The sequence below is a fragment of the Microtus ochrogaster genome, unplaced genomic scaffold (assembly GCF_000317375.1).
Source record: "Microtus ochrogaster isolate Prairie Vole_2 unplaced genomic scaffold, MicOch1.0 UNK54, whole genome shotgun sequence".
NCBI classification, from domain to species: Eukaryota; Metazoa; Chordata; class Mammalia; order Rodentia; family Cricetidae; genus Microtus; species Microtus ochrogaster.
Window position 1 is genome coordinate 2,287,802 of NW_004949152.1, and position 15,578 is coordinate 2,303,379.

Sequence of the window (15,578 nt, forward strand, 5' to 3'; positions counted from 1 at the left end):
GGAGGCAGAGGCAGGCGGATCTCTGTGAGTTCGAGGCCAGCCTGGTCTACAAGAGCTAGTTCCAGGACAGGAACCAAAAGCTACGGAGAAACCCCGTCTCAAAAATTAAAAAAAAAAAAAAAAAATAGGAATTTACGGCTGGGCAATAGTGGCACACACTTTTAATCCCAGCATTTAAGAGGCACAGGCAGGTGGATCTCTGAGTTCTAGACCAGCCTGGTCTACAGAGCAAGTTCCAGGACAGGACTACACAGAGAAACCCTGTCTCAAAAACAAAAACAAAAAATTCAAAAATTAAAATATATTATTGTTAAGAGATCATCTTAGTTATGTTTTTTTTAAAAAGCTTTTAAGCTTCATTTATATTTGTGCACGTACATATGTGCGTGTGTGTACATGTGTATACTCAAGTGCCCATGGAGGCCAGAGGTGGCATATGGTCCTTTGGCACTGAAGTTGTAGGCATTTGTGAGTTGCCTGATGTAAGTTCTGAACTCTGGTAGAGTAATAAGTACTCTCAACTGCTAAGCCCATGTCCCCAGACCCTAGTTACCAAGTTCTAATATAGGTATAAAATTTGCTATTTTTTCTTATGAACACATACTCTTTGAAAAAGCCAGGTGTGATAGTGGAAACCTGTAGTTTTCACATTCAGGAGGCTAAATGGTAAGACTGCAAGGAATTTAACGTGAGTCTGCGCAGTCTGGTCTACACCAGGAGTTCCAAACCAGTCAAGTAAGACTGTCTTAAGACAAACAACACAAACTTCAAAAACAAGCAACAGAAAACCACAGACTCTGAATATGTCTTACTACAATCTCCCATGCATTACACCTGTCCCAAGGCACCTACCATCCACAGGAAGGCAGACTCCACCTTCGGAAGCACTGCTCTGGGGATGATGCTCAAAACTTGGTTTCTGGCCAAACCCTTTCTTCCACTGACCATCTTCATCTCAGCAAATCACACACCATCCATCTTGTTCCTTAAGCCAGAAATCATCAATGAAATCATTGTTGACAGCTTTCCTAACATCTAATCAGTCAAGAAACTGTCAATTGCTTCCCACCCCATCCCACCCCTAAGCACATCAGCTGTTCAGGCTCTCTCAAATATAGCCATCATTAAAGGGTATCTATAAAACGTTCAGAAGGTGTGTAACATGTAACCTTTTACTTTAAGGCATTATCTTTACAGCTGCCCTAGTGCCAGCTACCACGATGTCTTTACGAAGACCACAACACTTCTGTAGTGTAGCTGTCTTCACTCTTGCCTTTCTCCAATCCATCTTCAAAGTGGCTTACTGAGACAAGGTCTCAAGTAGTAGCCCTGGCTGATCTCAGGCTTACTAAGGAGTCAAGACTAGCCTTTGAGTTCTTGTTTTTCCTGCCCCCACCTCCCAAGTTCTAGAATTACAGGGATATGCTACCACACCTGGCCCTAAAACAGTTATTTAAAAACAAATAAATCCTCACGCCCTGCTACCACCCCAACGTAGACGCCCAGGGCAACATCTGGCTGGACATCCTCAAGGATAAGTCATCCACCTGCGCTATATGATGTCAGGACCATCTTGCTATCTAGAGCCTGCTAGGAGAACCCAATATCGATAGCCCGTTGAACACACATGCTGCTGAGCTCTGGAAAAACCCCACAGCATTTAAGAAGTACCTGCAAGAAACCTATTCAAAGCAGGTTTCCAGTCAAGAGCCCTGACACAAGATGTCCAGCTTCTCTTTGTGTCGTCTTTTTTCTTAGACGGTCTGTTCTTTCCTTAATTTTTACACTGTGCTGTTATTTTTGTTTTATTTGTTTTTTAACTTAAGTCTGCTTAAGCCCTTACAATGTATATAAATAAATACACGTTGATTTTTAAAAAAGAAAGAAAGTTTTTTTTTTTTACTGTTTTTTTTTTTTTTTTTCAAAACAGGGTTTCTCTGTAGCTTTGCAGCCTGTCCTGGAACTAACTCTTGTAGACCAGGCATACCTCGAACTCACAGAGCTCTGCCTGCCTCTGCCTCTGAGTACTGGGATTAAAGGCATGTGCTGCCACAGCGGCAAATATATATCTATTTTTCACAGAAAATTCCCTTATTTTTTTAATCCTTCTGATTCCTTTTTTCTTTCCTTTCTTTCTTTCTTTTTTTTTAAATTTACTTATTTTTATTTTATGTGCATTTGTGTTTTTGCCATGGCTGTCAGGCCCTTGGAACTGGGATTACAGACAGCTGTGAGCTGCCATGTGGGTGCTGGGAACTGAACCAGGGTCCTCTGGAAGAGCAGTTAGTGCTCTTAACCACTAAGCCATCTCTCCAGCCCCTCTTTTTGTTTTTGTTTTGTTTTTTCAAGACTGGGTTTCTGTTTTAGCATGGGCTGTCCCGGAACTTGTTCTATAGAACAGGCTGGCACTGCCTGTTCTTCAATGTCTTAACTTAAATGCCACTACCTGGGCATTCTCTAACCACAAACTCCAAAATCCTTTACATCTGTGTCTCACAACAATGTTCTTTTTCTTCATTGGATTCATCAAAAATTGTTATTTTACAATTATTTACTTGTTCTATCTTCACTATTAGACTGTAGCTTTGATAAAAGCAAGAATCATTTAGCATATTATCATTTAATGTGTTATATCTAATAAAGTAAATTAAGGGAGAACAATAAATCTGCTTAATGAGCGAATGGACACAAATCCATTGGCACCTGAAGAATGATTACATTTAGAAGTGGCTGCCCCTTCTTCCTTTCTCCCAGTGCCATTTGGTCAGTTTCCCATTTGTTTCTAAAAAGGAGGAACAAAAATGTTCCTGAAAACTTAAAGTTAATACAAAGTCAAGAGGTCATGGGTAGTTTCTCAAACGACAGAGACAAATGTGTAACAGGAAGAAGTCTCAAGGGTCACAATAACAAGAGACGATTTTGTTTAAGAGGATCCAAACCTGAGCATTCAAGACCAGTAAAGTTCCAAAAGGTGGAAAGCTATAGCATGAAGCCCAAATAAGGAAGTAAACAGAGGCACCAAGTTATCAAAAATAGTTATAAAGCTGGTTAATGGGCAACTCTCAACGACAAAGTGAGTGCAAGAATGCTAATCATTTAAGAAACCTAGAGCCAATGTCGAGACTACAATTAAAAAGCTTTAAAAGGATAAAAGTAGCTGGGCAATGGTGGCGCACGCCTTTAATCCCAGCACTCGGGAGGCAGAGGCAGGCAGATCTCTGTGAGTTCAAGACCAGCCTGGTCTACAGAGCTAGTTCCAGGACAGGCTCCAAAGCCACAGAGAAACCCTGTCTCAAAAAACCAAAAAAAAAAAAAAAAAAAAAAAAGTAAAATCTCTCTGTGAAATGTTCATAAATTTCTTCTCCAGTTTTTGGCTTTTAACCCCTTTCAAACACTCATCAACATACTTTCACTTGGATCAACTGCATCAATCTTCTAGATCCTTACCTATATCCTTTACTTACTACACCTGATAAAAATTTACCATTACCTGATAAAAATCCCCACTACACCAGTTACTTCAATCATTTTTTTTCCTTTTAAAAAATATCATAGGGCTGGAGAGATGGCTCAGGAGATAACAGAGGACCTGGAGTCAATCCCCAGCACCCACAGGGCAGCTCACAGTTCCAGGGGATAGGACTCCCTCTTCTGGCCTCCTATCGTACCATGTCACATATGGTGTTCCAACATATCTGAGGGCAAAATCCTCATATACATAAAATAAAAATAAATCTTTTAAAAGAGCTGCAGAAATAGCTCTGTAGTTAGATCACTCGCTTCACCTACAGAGAACCTGGATTCAGTTCCCAGCACCCACATGGTGGCTCATAATCATCCATAATCCCAGTTCTAGATGATCCAATGCCTTTTAACCTCCACAGACACTAACCAGGCATATGGTACACATATGTACAAATAGGCAAAACACTTGTACACATAAAACAAAGCTTACAAATTAAATACACACACAATGGGCATGATTGCACATGCTTTTAATCCCAGCACTTGGGAGGCAGAGAGAGGAGCTCGTAATACAAAATATTTGTATGTGTCTGCACGTGTTTCAGATGACAGATCTCATGAGATACTTAGAATCCTAAAATTCTAAAGCAAGAGGAAATTGCTTCTCTTTGTTTCTGATACAGAGTCTCATCATGTAGCCCTCACTGACCTGGAACTCCTGTGTAACTCAGAGATCCATGTGCCTCTGTCTCTCAAGTGCTGGGATTCAAGGTATATGCTACCACTTCTGGTATCCAAGAAACTAGATCAAACAGAAATATAAGGTTGGGGTTGGAGATATGGCTCCGTGGTTAGGAACACTGGCTGCTCTTTGATAGGTCCTGAGTTCAATTCTCAGCACCCACATGATGGCTTACAGCTGTCTATAACTATAGTTTCATGAATTCCAGTGCTCCCTTCTGGTGTGCAGATGAAGATACAAAAGTATCTACATACATAATCTTTGAAAAAAATTGAAATTTAAGACCATAGTCAACTATAACTATAGACATCTGACTATAGTTACACAGCTAGTTAAGACAGTCTTGACTCATTTTCTCCAACAAGTACTCCAAGAAAGGGGTTTTAATGTTACACCAGCATCCTGTTATTTTCTAATGGTATTCCTGTGCCATTAAAACATCACACAAGCTAGTGTGTGTGTGTGAGTGGGGGATGTTTTCCTCTTTTAACTACAATACCCATTTCCCTGGATATTTATGATTCGAGAATGATAAAGTTACTCTTAACCAACTTAGAGTGACAACTAATTTGTTCCCTGGTGCATTTTGTGTCCCTATTATGATGTCTGTGGTTCAGAAACTGTTAAGGACTGACACATACCAGCTGTATTTAATGTGAATACTTTGTTCTATATAATGTGAATTTTTTTTTCTATGACAGTGCAGACCTGGCTGTCCTGGAACTCACTCCGTAGACCAGGCTGGCCTTGAACTCGAAATCCACCTGCCTCTGCCTCCAAGTGCTGGGATTATAGGTATGAGCCGCCCACCACAGCTTATTTTAGAGACAGGATTATGCTGTGTATGTATGTAGCCCTAGTTAGGTTAGAACCTACTTAATTCACAGGGATCCTCCTGCCTCTGCTTTCCAGTACTAGAATTACAATCCTATGCTACCACCAGTGAATTATTAAAGTCAGCGAGAAAAAGAAAAGTTCTGTACACTATTTAGTGTGAATTTTAAAAGGCACATTAGAAATAGAAGTCTTCCAGAACATACAAGGCAGGTTGACTTGCTCAGAGCAACAGATGAATTTCATGTAACATTCATCCAACATCCAGCATAAGGCTCTGTGCTACCTACTGAAAGCAAAAAGGGGTATCTAAATTCAAGTTCGTTAAATTCAAGAGAAACAATATGAACATCCTTGACACTGAAAACATCCTTCCCACCCCTGAAATGTGAAATCCTCTTAGGTTTATAATAAGTGTGTATTGTATGCACGTGTTTGTAGACATCGTGGTTCTTTCCAAATGACTGTACAGTTTATGGAGAGTTTAGGTAGAATAGTACTGCATAGAACAAGCCCTATTTTCTGTTCAGATCTTACGTTGAAGCACTAGAAAACTGGAAGTCAGAAAAAGCCACAGCAAAACTGGAAAACTAACAGTAATTCTCTTCTTAAGATTTTAAATATCTTTATTTGTGTGTGTAAGTGTGTGTGCAGGTGCCCACAAAAGTCAGCTAGGAGTTGGAGTTACACATGTCTGTGAGCTGCTTGATGTAGGTGCTGGGATCTGAACTCTGGTACTGACAGACCAGTCAGTACACACTCTTAACCACTGAGCCATCTCTCCAAGCCAGTGTGAGGGTAGTTTTCATTAATAAACTTTATTGCGCAGGGCAAGTTCAACTAAATGGATAAAAGTCACAGTATCAGGACCAAGCTCCCAGGAAAGTAACAGTACAGCACTGTTAATACCTCAACTCTGTCACAGCTTTAATTCGTGTCTACTGGGTCCTGAAAAGTTTTTGCTTTCCCTTTTTAACAGGCAAAACAAAACCAAAAAAGGAACAAGCAAATCACTCTCTGAGCTGGCAGCTGTGACAGGCCAGGAAGACACACAGGCTTTCCGGGTCCGTGCTTGGCTTTGGGATGGATGTCGGTGAGGAGAGCCTTGGAACCACCCAACACGTCCCACACCCTGACAGACACCAAGAAAGCAGCAGCCCGGGCTGGCGGGCACCCACTGCAGACGCTGGAGAGGCCCTAAGAGGTGGCTCCTGGGGTGTGGGGACGGCAGTGTTGGGAACCGAGAGGCGAAGCGTGGGGGGAGTGCCGGGGCCGTGCGGTGCTCCGGGGCACCCACTGTTCGCGCGCGATGCCCTGTCACGAGTCACCGGGGCGAGACAGCGAGTGAGAGACAAGGCTGCGGGACGAGGGGAACCCGAGCCTAGGCGGGGACCGGCCCCGGGGAAAGCCATAAGCAGTGCCCGCCCAGCGCCCGGCCCACCGGGGTTCACCTCCGGCCCACGCAACAGGCGCGGCGACGGGTCCCGACCCGGGGTCCCCCGACCAGGGGCGAGGGCAGCGCCGCAGCCATGACAGGCGGGCGGGCCCGGGTGCGCCCGGCCCCACGTGCAGGCAGCGCCCCCTCCCCGGCGCCCAGCCCCGGCAGTCTGCCCGTCAGCGTGGGGAGTCAGGACTCTGGCGGGCGGGCGGCGGGCGCACGTACTCACCGCCGCAGCTAAGGCTCCCCGCCGCCCCCCGCCTCGCCCCGCTAGACTGACACGCGCGACCAGCCGGGCGGGGGCGGCCTCCAGCGACCACCGGGCTAAGACACCCTCCCCCCCACCCCCCGCCAGGCTCCACCAGTTGAGCGGTGTTCGCTGTCCCGGGGCGCCCCGGGTGTCCTCCCCACGCCAGAGGCGGAGGCGGGCAGCGGCGAGCGGCGGCACTTACCGGCTGCGCGGCCAGGCCCCCCTGTCAGCGCCCGGCCGGGAGCGAAGGAGGGAGGCGAGCAGGGGCGCCGCCCCCCCGCGCGCCACGCACCCGCCTGATTGGCCCGGTTCACTCCCCCAGCGCGACCCCACCAGCCCCTGCGAGCGGCACTCCCGCAGCAACCGGCGCCTCATTTGCATATCTGTGCCCGCGCCGCTGATTGGCCCGGGCGCCGAGGGGCGGCCGTGACCGGCGTAGCTCGGGTCGCAGCTCGGTCCTGCGAGGTCTACCCGGGAGAGAGGCTGTCCGCGCAGCTCCGGGCCCCTCCGCCCGGCCCGACCTCGGACTAAGGGCGGCGGGAGGCGGGGTTGCTGCTCGGCTCCCAGGCGGCCCGCGCTGTTCCTCGCGCGGCCCCGGGCGGCCTCGGGGCGGGGAAAGGGCTGTGGCCGGGCGCCCTCTGGCCGGAGCGTGGGGCAGTGCAGAACCGGCTCCCCCGCCGCCACGTCAGGCCCCGCCACGTCAGGCCCCGCGGGCACGCCCCGGCTGCCGGAGGCCTGCGGGGTCGGCGCCGAGGTCACTCACGCCGGCTCTGGGAACCCTGCTGTGAGCCGCGTGGGCTCCGACCCAGCACGTCCTCCGTGCGCGCCAAGGCCCCGGGGACACGCGTGTGCTGTGACATCGGGAGCCCTGTGAAGCCCCCGCCCCACCGATGATGCAGCGGTTAAAGCCAGGTGTGGAGCACCTGCTGCGAAAAGGACACAGGGACCGAGTCCCAGGCCACGCGACAGCGAGCCTCGAGTGTGAGGGCTCCCCCAGGTTCAAGGCGTCCCAGAAAGGGGAACGAAAGAGGGGATTGCATAAATAAATGATGGGCGTGCCACACTGGTTGGAGGAATTGAGCACGCACTAGAAAACCACTGTCTTCGGAAGGCGCTGGGACACGGGAGTTCCTTCTGTCACTAATTAACTGAGTGACCTACATTGTCTCAATATGTCTCAGGGCCTTGGTTTTCTCTTCTATAAAACGAAGAGGCTAGACAGGTCTTCTAAAAGCCTTCCAGCTCTCAAATTTTTATCAGTCTCTACTTCCAGACCCAGAGCTGACCTTATAACCTAATTAAATTTTTTGAACCCATATTTACGTTTAAGATAGACAAAATAACTGAATGTTTAGAGCTTCGGTAAACCTACCTATCTATGTTTGCTCAAAACTGCTTACTGTCTTCAAATACAGTGTAGGTGGGACTTAAGACGTATCCTCCAGGGGACCCAATCTCCTGAACTTGAGGTTACACAAAGGAACACCGCTTCTGGTTTGTGCCTGAAGAGCGCCGCGGTGTACATGGTGAAGCGACTAATTTCTTTAATTAAAATTTTTATACATTTATTTATGGGAGAGGGGGCATCTGATGGTCAGAGGACAACTTGGCAGGAGTTGGTTCTGTCCTTCCACCATGGGGATTCTGGTAGCCAAACTCGGGTCATCAGACTTGGCAACAAGCGCTCTTGCCAGCTGAGTCATCACTGAACCCAAGTGTGCTAAGGGCCTTCCACGTGCTAATCAGTACTCCACAGGGAGCTACATCTTCTGCCTAAGTAATCTCATTCTTCAGATGAGGGAATAGTCGTGACCTCCAGAGTAGATCCTCCCAACCGAGATACTGACAGCTGGGAGGAAAAGGTGCCAGAAAGAAAGGTTACAATTACAGCTGTGCTTCTTCTAAAGGATACTTAGTAACAACAAGAACCACACTGAATGAAAAAAGGATGGGAGCCGGGCGGTGGTGGCGCACGCCTTTAATCCCAGCACTTGGGAGGCAGAGGCAGGCGGATCTCTGTGAGTTCGAGACCAGCCTGGTCTACAAGAGCTAGTTCCAGGACAGGCTCCAAAACCACAGAGAAACCCTGTCTCGAAAAACCAAAAAAAAAAAAAAAAAGAAAAAAGGATGGGGCGGTCATGCGCTCAGAACTTTGAACTCCCTACACTGTTTATTTGTACAGTGTTCTATTTTGCAAACCGAATTTGAGTCGAATCTACTCCAGTTCCATTTGTCTGAAATTACAGAAGCTATTCCATATAAACCAAAAATTTTGACTAAAGGACTTTCCTCCCCATCTCTGACGGAAAACTCATGGTCTCTTGAACACCAATTTCTGGCAATTATGTAGTGATTAAAGAGCATCAATAATTATCAACATTGGGGGGCTTGATTGGGGGAGGGGGAGGGAAAGGGGAGGCGGTGATACATGAAATTAAGGTTCAAATTATAAAAATTTTTAAAAATTCATTAGACACATTTATTGTGTGTGTGCATGTGGGTAGCAGTCACAGGACAGCACAAGGTAGTCAGTTCTCTCCTGCCATATAGGCTCTGGAGATAAAAATCATGTCATTAGATGCCAGAAATTGTGTTTGCTAACTGAACCATCTTGCTGGCCCCAAACCATCAAGTTTTCAGAAACTTATTTTTGGTGTCATTCATCTTCCCCACAACTTTTCCAACTTGTTCCGATGATTCCTATAGTAACTGTTGTTGTTACGTTCAGACAAGGTTTTGCTACATAGCCTAGGCTAGCCTTGAATTTGTGATTCTCCCCACCATTATCTCCCATTTGCTGAGATCAAAAGTGGAGCCATCTATCTACTAAATCCTGGTGATGCTCTCAGTGATATTTCTTGATATATGGACCCCCAAGAAGTTATTGCGGAGGATGATTCAGAAGCAGCTCGACCCGTGTGACACTCTGATTGAAATTAGCAAGGATCTATATCATGAACAACATCAAAACCTAGTAACACAGCCCGGTGGCAGTGGTGGCACACACTTTTAAATCCAGGACTTGGGGGGCCGGGCGGTGGTGGCACACACCTTTAATCCCAGCACTCAGGAGGCAGAGGCAGATGAATCTCTGAGTTTGAGTTGAAGCCAGCCTGGTCTACAGAGCAAGTTCCAGAACAGCCTAAGGCTACACAGAGAAACCCTGGGGGGGGGGGGGGGGGAGAAAGCAAACCTACTAATACTGGCTGACTGTTCTTATCAGGCCATGGGATGCCCAAAGCCTGCTGGTGGCCATAATGGAGCAGGGACCCCTTCCCACTCCAAAGAGAGAATAGCTCCATTCCCACACACTGTATCTTGAAGCAAAAAGGCCTCACACCCATGGACACAATGACCCAGAACACTAGAAAGCCTGAGCGATGACACAGCTCTTTCTCATTCCTTGAATGAAGCATCCTGCGGCAGATGTCAATTACTGAAATGTAACACTGCCCAGCACGGAGCTGAGAGCTGCTTCATTTTACCTTTAATTTTATTTGATTTTAGATGGTCTTTATAACTGCTTAATGAGGAAAAGATTCTTTTTCCCATTTTATACACAAAGGTTTAGAATTTTGCCCTAATTACATGGTTATTGACTGACAGAAACATTTAAACACAGAACTCTCTGGTCTCAATTCCTATAATTCTTAACCATTATACTGCATCCAGCCTACCGCCTGGGTCTCCAATTCCATGCTTATAAACACTTGTATCTTGGAGGGGTGAGTAAGTAACTTGACACCTCAGACGGGAGAATTCCCTCAAAGACATTTCAATTTAGGTCACCAAAAGAATAACCCACAAAGCAAATCGGTAAACTTTTTCTGCAAACTTGAAAAGTGGTAATTCTCTAGCTGATATACCTCCATACCTGAGTACTGGTTTCTTATACTTGATACCACAAATATAAGCGACAAAACAAACAACAACAAACAAGCGAATAACTGATTTCATTAGTACCTCCTTTCAATATCTGTTTGGGAGAAAACGGAGATATTTCAAGCAAGAAACCACAAAACTCAGGATTAAAACTTATTTTAGTAAACCTTGAACAGTGATGTCCCTATGTTCTCCAATGTCCCAGTACTAGCGTACTAGGATGGGTCCCCTTCTGCCATGGCATGGAAGAATGAGAGGCACACAGATCTAGGACAGATCTTGCATTGCACCGCAAAATTTATTGGGAGATTTGCTTATAGAAGCAAGACAGCCAGATCCCACTATTTATTTATTTTTCCTTTTTTTCCCTTTGCTTTTAAATTCACTATGTAACTAAGACTGACTGAATTCCTGAGCCTTCCTTCTGCTGCTGTTTCCTAAGTGCTGGGATTACAGGTGTGAGCCACTGTACCCAACCCCCACAATGTTCTATAGGTTAAGACAGAAACGACTTCATCGTGGCCAAAATGCACCTGGTTTATCTTAAGCTATCCCTGAAATCAGAGCTGCTGGGGAAAGCTCCATGTATGTATGACTCTTAATGGTTTTTACTATTACAGTTTGCTAGGACACCTGGCAGGAAAAAAAAAAACAGACTAGAAGCAATTATGACTCAAGACAGGTAGGCTGAATCCACATACAATTGACTAGTCAAAACAGCCTTGTAAAAGAAGACAGTTGGAGAATCCATACTCCTAATTACAAAACTTTCCCTAAAGCCAAAGCGATTAAGAGAGTGTGGTGGTATTACAAGGACAAACATAGAGATCAACAGAACAGAACAAGAAGTCCAGAAATAAACTCTTCCATGTGTGGAAGGCACAGCCCTTTAAACAAACAGATGCTTGGCACACTCATTCTAGAGAACAAACTTAACCCACCTCAAACTACTCAAAGAAACCAAAGGGATCACACTACTTGTAAGAGCTAAGACCATAACTGGGAAGAAGCAAGCAGGAGTGAGGAGCACGGTCTTTGGGACCTTGAACTTGGCAATGGTTTCTCAAACATGACATCCAAAACAAACTGACAAAAGAGAATCCAACTTGGTTAAACTTGGAAAATTTTGAGCCTCAAACTCAGGAGTGGATAAATCGAACTTCATCAAATAGGAAAACTTCTGTGTTTCCAAGAAAACCAATAAAAAAGTGAAAAGAGGACCGAAGAGATGGCTCAGTAGGTAAGGCACTTTGGGCAAATGTGGCAACCTGAGTCTGAGCCCTGGAACTCAGGACAGAAGGAAAGGACTAACTCCCTTGGTCTATCCTCTCACCTCTAACCCCTCCCACTCCAATAAATAAATAAAAATAATTCCTAAAACATTTCCTTAAAAAGAAAAAAAAGGGGGGAAAGGAGGACTGGAGATATTGCTCACTTGGTAGAGGTCATGCCAGGCAAGTACAAAGCCCAAAGTGCCTGCCTAGACAATACAAGATCCTGTCTCAAAAAAGCAAGGTAAGGGCAAGCTGGAGAGGTCGCTCATTGGTTGAGAACATGGACTGCTCTTCCACAGTACCTACATAGCAGTTCATAGGTGCCTGTAACTCTAGTTCCAGGGCATCTGATCATCTTTTCTTTGGGCACCAGGGACACCCACACACATAAAATTAAAAAGAGAAAATAATAATAATAAATGTAAATAACCAGGCTGATGAAGTGTTGGCACACACCTTTAATTCCAGCACTTGGGAGACAGAGGCTGGCTGATCTCTGTGAGTTCGAGGCCACAGAGGTCTACAGAGTGAGTTCCAGAACAGCTGGGGCTGTTACAAAGAGAAACCGCGTCTTGGAAAACAAACAGAAAAGAACAGGCTTGGAGGCTCATACATCAATCCCAGTACAAAGAAGCCTGAGACACAAGAACTGCTGCAGATTCAAGGCCATCCTAGGTTACCTAGATAGGGAGTTCCAGCCCAGCCTGAGCTAGAGTGAGCCTCTGGAGACAGAGAAAGGTAGAGACTGGGAAAGCAAGGAGAGAGAAGGGAGGAGAAGAATTGCAGGAAAGAGAAAACCATACATCTATATCCAGGATAATGAAAGAGCTCTTAAAAGGCAATGAGAAATTTCTGAGAGTGCGTGCACACCTGGAATCCCAACAGTTGGGAGGCAGAGGCAAGAGGACCTCAGTGAGTTTGAGGCCAGCTTCATCTACACAGCAAGTGCCACGATAGCCAGGACTAAATAGAAGGACCCTGTCTCAACTGACCCCACTAAAAACAAAACAAAATTTGACACTATAAATTTAAAAAGGAAACCATGTAGGACTGTGATATGGTTACTGTTAGAGAAAAGGATTTGGTTTTATTTTTGCACCCCTGAGAATTGAGACCAAGGCCTTGTACATGCTAAGCAAGTACTGTCCCACTGAACTACACTCCCAGCCCACGTCTGTTTTAATATTAGCAAATATGGATGCATTTTGGAAGTCCTTCCTACAATCCCAGGAGGAAGATGAAATCTAGCTAGTGATTCCATGGAAAAATGGGAACCGAATTATTAAGACCAAAAAAAGGTCGGGGAGGATCTCCAAGTCTTTCTTTGAACAAAGCTGAGTTTGAGGCCACCCTGGAATACATGAGACAGTCTCAAAACAAACAAACAAGAAACTCAATTTGAAAGTGGCCAAAGTATCTAGATACACACTTCTCAAAAAATATACAAATAGCCAATATGCATATGGAAATCTGCTGTTAGAAAAATGCAAATCAAAACCACTTTTCGTCCATCAGGATGGATATAATCATGAAGACGAAAGGGCAAGAAGAGATGGAGAAGGTAGGATGCCTTACATTGCTAGTAGAAATGTAAATGATGCAGCTATTCTGCAAAACATGTCTTTCCTGAGCCAAACGGTTACTATGTGACACAGCAACACAGAAGAAATTAAAGTTATCCTCACAAAAACTTGTTCACAAACATTCACAGCAGACTTCTCATAATCTCAGAGTAGAACTCACCCAACCACCCATTACCTGACGAAAGGACCAACAGCAAGGTGTATGTGAAATCCACTGTCCGGCTCTAAAAGAATTCAGCACTGATGCGGGGTCCAAGAACGAGCTTTAGAAATATAATGCTCACGGATCACGGCCTGTAATCCCAGCCCTCAGGAGGGCTGCATTAGTTTGAGGCCAAACTAGATTACAGCCAGAAATCCTGTCTCAGAAAAACTAACAAGGAGCTGGAGAGATGGCTCTGTAGTCAAGGGCACTTGTGGCTCTTCCAAAAAGGACCATGCTTGATTCTCAGTGCTCACACTCAACCAGTCCAGGGGATCTGGCACTCTTCTGACCTCCACAGGTAACAAAAGTACTCAGACACATAAAATAAATAAATAGTAAAAAAACAAAATATGGGCTGGAGAGATGGCTCAGAGGTTAAGAGCATTGCCTGCTCTTCCAAAGGTCCTGAGTTCAATTCCCAGCAACCACACAGTGGCTCTTCTGGCCTGCAGGCATACATGGAAGGAATGCTGTATACATAATTAATAAATAAATAAATTTAAAAAATACCTTAACAACAAAAATACAAAAATTATTTTTATAGATTAATAAGTACTTATTAATGTTAAAAGTATGCTTCTTTAATATTTTATACATTTATATACATGGTATGAAAATTCCTAACTTGAACATATTATTCCATTATATTAGAGGAAACATTGTATCTCCCTCTCTGTTACACTAAAGGTAGTTTGAGCAACTCCAACATTCTTCTATTCCAGAGCAAGAATCCGAAAAGGGGTCTCCAGTTGATTCATCAGTGAGTAGACGACCATTTCCCAGAAGCTCCCTGGGAGTTGTGAAATTGCCTTGACTCAGCGAGGAACACGGGGCTTTTCTTAGATAGAAATGAAGGATATCACTAGAAAGCTCTTCAGGTTTCTTTTCCAGGCTCCTTTTTAAGCTGGTAGAGCGCGAGCTTCTAGCTGCAAATTGAGCACACTCCCCATCACTTCTGAGCATGCTTAGTTAGCACTGTTTTCAAATCCAGTGCCAGCAGATAATGACAAGAGCCAGGAAGATGCTTTTCCGGTTCTTACTCCTAGGCCCATTTGATTAGGGGCAGATTTTAGAATAATCAGGTTTTGTCTAGTTTATCCCCTTTCCCTATCCAGAAAGATACTTCAAAGCCTCGGCCTGTTTGACAGTTCAAATCTCACACTGTGAGCTTATATAAACAGTTGCTTGTCCTAGCCTTAGAAGATCTTCAGGAAAAAGAAGTCTGGGTGTTATCCCTGAGTATCTGAGTCCCTGTCTATGCATTTGCTTCTGACGGGGCCATATACACACTCCTGCGGTCCTATATTTCCCATTGGAAAAGTTGGGTCTGTGTCTAGCTTGGGAGGAATTCAGATGCATTAAAAATCGGGTTGAAATTTGAAAAATGAATGCATCCAACACACCAGTTGGTAAGTCAGACACGGAATATTCATTGCCAAGAATATAACAATGAATATGGCAGACACCATCCTCTGACCTCATGGCAAATTATTTTACAAAGCAAGCAAATATCAGCTCACCAACTCGTGAAATTAATTCTGGTAATAGTCATCACTTATAGGTACCGTAGCTATATTCTAGAGTTGTACTATAAAAGCATATGTGATCCATACCACTCAGCCCTAAAACTGATGGAGCTGGGTATGATGATACATGCTTTTAATCCCAGCAATGAGGCAGCAGGATCTCTGTGAGTTTGAGGCCAACCTGGGCTACATAATAAGTTCTGAGCAGGCCAACTAGAGCTACATAGTGAGATGTTGTCTCAGATAATCAAACAAAATAAAAGTCTGGTGGAAACTATAATAATGTATTTTAAAAATATAATTTAGCCGGGCGGTGGTGGCGCACGCCTTTAATCCCAGCACTCGAGAGGCAGAGGCAGGCAGATCTCTGTGAGTTCGA

General features: G+C 45.0%; 1 protein-coding gene across 4 annotated transcripts in view; it reads right to left on the reverse strand.

The window, feature by feature from the left end:
- The window catches only part of Chd9 (chromodomain helicase DNA binding protein 9), a 234,087-nt gene that overhangs the window by 148,694 nt on the left and 69,815 nt on the right, over nt 1-15,578 (reverse strand). The window contains exons 1-2 of one of the 4 annotated variants that reach the window (XM_026777291.1): nt 6,932-7,005; nt 853-985 (exon numbers count right to left, since the gene is read on the reverse strand). The exons of 1 other annotated variant lie outside the window; for it this stretch is intronic. The gene's annotated coding sequence lies outside the window, so the exon portion shown is untranslated. Of the gene's footprint in view, nt 1-852; nt 986-6,931; nt 7,006-15,578 lie in introns of those variants that run through there. 2 more of the 4 variants (XM_013354623.2, XM_026777293.1) reach the window with 2 other exon arrangements.